The following is a 4051-nucleotide window of genomic DNA, read 5'->3' as shown; positions in this document are numbered from 1 at the left end:
AAAAAAAAAAAAAAAAAAAAAAAAAAAAATAGGAGACAGATCCCTTTTAATAATCTTTTCTAATGAGTTTGTTTTCATTATTGTGCACTTCGATAAAAGCCAATATGTTAAAACTGAAATCATTCAGATGTATGAGAAACCTTTACTGACAATGAGAAATGAAGACAAATATTACACAAAAATTTCACAAACACAGAATTTCTTATTAACTGCCACAGCCAGTTACAAATTTCTATAAAGAGATATTGTAGATCATACGGTGTTTAGAAGCCATCCAAGAAAAGGCTTAGTGTAGTCACAGAAAGGTAAAGTTCAGCAAGGCCTTGCTAAATTTGTGGCTGCCTGTTATAACAAATAGCCTGCACTGTTCAACACAATATGCACTTTTATGTTTTATTTTATCTAATTCTTCCCAGAATTTATTATACAGTGAGTTTATGGGAGGGCCAGGGATTTGGCTCAGTGGTTCTGTCGCCTGCCTTGCAAGTGCAAGAGCAAGGGCTGGGAATTGAGCTCAGTAGCACTGCGCCTGCCTCTTACGTGCAAGGTCCTGAGTTCGATCCCTGGTACCTGGGAAGGGGTGGGATTTATTTATCAGAGGTTAAGGAACTTAAAGGCCACACATCGCGCAATTTCCCTAGAGTATCAGAATGGAGACCCCAGACTCCAAAGCACAAACTTAACTCCAAGCATACTTTAAGTCACACTACTAGAGAAGGAAGACCTTCCCAACTGCTGCCGTACACTGGTAAGTGATTGAAATAAAAACTCAGAAGTGTTTAATGCCTAGAAAAATTCAGAAACTTGAATAAGAATTTGCATTATTGCTGATGCTTTATCTTTTGGGGTCTTCCCCACTTTACCAGTGCTTTAATTTGCAAAATTCTTAATTGATATATAATAATAAGGTGTAGCATGATGTTTCAGTATGTGTGTACACTATGGAATAATCCAGTCAGCATAATTAGGACATCTGTCACCTGAATCATCACACCTGAACTGCCTTTGCGTCAGATCACAGGTGACTCAAACCTCTCCCGATATCATTTTATTTAATTTTGTAAATTTTATGGCAGGCCTAGTCTGTGGCAGGACTGGAGACACAGGAAAACTCAGTCCTTGTCCTGGAAGAGCCCATAGGTCAGTCAGGGGGACAGATATGTAAAACAAATACTCTGTAATTGCTAAGCAGCATTCCTCAGAGGAAAGTAATATGCATAGAAGAGGATTCATACAGTGGGGTAATACTGGAATTGAGCTCTGACGGGAAATTTACCTTACTACCTAGAGAGGGTAATGATGTTGGCCCATCCTATTATTTAAATAAACTGGATTAGTAATTCACACATGCTTATTTATCATTACATATATGTGAATATATTTATCACTATATATACATACATATATAGATATGAAACAGCTATAGAATTGGAAAAATTGAGTAGCCTTTAGTTTTACTAGGTATGCATCATATTTCATCATATAAATTGATTTTTAGTAATAAAATCTTCAGTCCATTTAACATCCTTTAACATATTAAAAAGTATGTTACTATGTGTGGCTTGAAATAATATTATTGCACTATAAGTAAAAGCTAAAATTGTCCCCCAAAACCCTCTTTATTTTATACCTGTCAGGGTCATAAATATACGTGAATTTTAAATGTAGGAAAGAGAATTAAGTCATTATTTCTGGTTCCATTAAAACTGGTTTCCAAAATGGGAAAAAGGGAATGCACTTTTTTTTTTTTAGCTATACATCTCTTTATTGTCCTGGAAGTCAACTAGACATTACTCCCAATTCACAAAACAGCCTAATAAATGACATCTCAATCCCAACTTTTCATAAATTTGATCTATGACATTGTTCCCTTTTTAACCATAAAAACCCAAATAAAGATTCCTTCTTTCAAATTTTGTTTCCAATTTAGGATTCTAGTCAATGACAGGCAGAGACACAACCCTCCAAGTTTCTGTGAATATGGGCTGTGGAGCTAGGCATAGCTCAGCAAAAGCTTTCCAGGTTGTGCTCTTTTCTTCCAGCATCAAAAGTCACGTGTGTTCAAACAGGCATCCCAAACCTACAGAAGCACCTCACTCCCACACTCCAACTTTGAGACCCGAAGAGATTGTGAAGAACATCACCAACTAGATACGTTCAACACTTAAGAGAATCAAGCAACTGATTAAGAGAATGCAGATGAGAGACTTACATGTGGTAGACTGGCTCAGGTCAATGAATCTGACACAGGCTGACAGACAGCCCAGAGCAGGAAAAATGCTCTTCTTGTCCCAGCCATTCAAATATTAACCTGCACAACATTTACATGGAAACCCGCAGTCCAGCCCATTTGTACTTGACAGCCAGAGTCCAATTTAGGGTGGGGTAGCCAAGGTGCTCAGGGAACAAAGAGACAGATTCTCCCATGGGCTGGGTCAGCAAACACAGCCCTCTCCTTCACCCAGGCACGGGCTATGGAGCAGAGATGGAAAAATATGAATAGTAAGAAATGACTTTTAAAATATTAGTAAAGGCAATCAATTGACTTAATAGTCTTCCAGGATTATTCTGTTCTTCTAAAAGGTGAAATGCCTCTCAGACTATATTTTATGGTCAGAAACCCTTCTACTAATAAACATTTGTGTTACCAATATAATTTTTATGATTGGATCTAGTTCAAACAGCTGATGCTACTCAAATTAATGTGAGGACAAAAAAAATTTTTTAAAGCCACAGACTAGAGTTAATGTGCTGTTAATTTTCTGAAAAAAAAAAAGAATGTTTCATTGAACTGAAAGATTATAACTACCAGGACCTTAACTGAAGTTCCTTATAGTTTTCTTTTAATTTTACAATTTTTAACTAAAAGTACACCACACCCTCAGACCTACTGGACACACCCACCACTGTAAGGTTCATATATAACCAATTATCAGTCAACATCTACATGTCCCAATTTTGCAATTTATTCTCCAAGGTTATTAATGCAGCGCCTACGCACAGCTCGAAAGAACAGGACAGACAATGGCCAGGAAACCTCCTAAGATATTTTTTAATTGATTCTGTTCTTCGCCTCAATAAGTCACCTCCTCTCATGACAGTATATCTTGACAAAAACATGTAATGGCACGAAAGAGAGCTCAAAGGGAACCAAGATATTTTTATATTGGGTGTATGTGGGTTTTCTTAACAGCCAGAAGAAAAATAGGGAAATTAATCTCTGGATCCCTGGCCTGCTACAGTGGGCTTCCCACTGCTGATAATTTGGCTTCTGAATTATAGGAACAGCTTCCATATACCTAACTAACTACATGTCCAGTTTTGCAAAGGGCCTGAAAGTTTGGGTTGCTCTTCAGAACCAGTGGTTGGAACAATGACTACAGAGAGGTAGACAGATGAAGAAATGGCACATTGGCTCTTGGAGAAATCACCAAAAATCAGGGGCAAGACAGATAGGGACCTAGCTTCTGACAGTAGTTATTAGAGCTGACCAGAAGATGGTGTTACTATCTGTGCGTCTCAAAATGTAGAGGCTAATTTTTACAATCACTTCGTCAGGAGCTTTTCCAAATCCACACCACCACGGACCTCCTCTCTGAAAGCTCCACAAGAGGGGAGAGTTCTTGCTGCACACACCAGGGAGCAAGCATCACCAGAGGTCCAGGTGCAGAGCTCCCAGGATATCAGCAGTGACGCAGGCTTGGCATGGGCAGTGTAGAAAAAGAAAAAGAACCACGCAGATAGGAGTGTGATACACAAACTAACTTCCTTGCTCCACAATTTCTTGAGAAGTTAAATGTCCCCTTGTTGCTCCCTAGTTGCTGAGACCTGGACAGTATGGGGATACAGTAGAACACACCTCTGGGGACTCTCGGGAATTCCTGGGAAGAGACTTTGTGAGGGCAGAAAGGCCTTCGCATTAAATACATTGACAAGGGGGGAAGAGGTTGAACTTTATTGTAGATATGATGCATTTGGTTTGTTTCCATGAACTGGTTAGGCCAGAAATCAGCTGTGAGACATATAAATGTGGATATATATTTTATATATA

The 4051-nt window shown here is 38.6% G+C and overlaps 1 protein-coding gene across 1 annotated transcript in view; it reads right to left on the bottom strand.

Annotated features, from left to right (window-relative positions):
- Irag2 (inositol 1,4,5-triphosphate receptor associated 2) overlaps positions 1–4051 on the bottom strand; it is a 115976-nt gene that overhangs the window by 28260 nt on the left and 83665 nt on the right. The gene's annotated exons all lie outside the window — the stretch shown is intronic.

The sequence above is a fragment of the Fukomys damarensis genome, unplaced genomic scaffold, assembly GCF_012274545.1.
Source record: "Fukomys damarensis isolate Sample0158 unplaced genomic scaffold, DMR_v1.0_HiC HiC_scaffold_19, whole genome shotgun sequence".
NCBI classification, from domain to species: Eukaryota; Metazoa; Chordata; class Mammalia; order Rodentia; family Bathyergidae; genus Fukomys; species Fukomys damarensis.
This window is presented reverse-complemented; position numbering and strand designations above follow the sequence as displayed.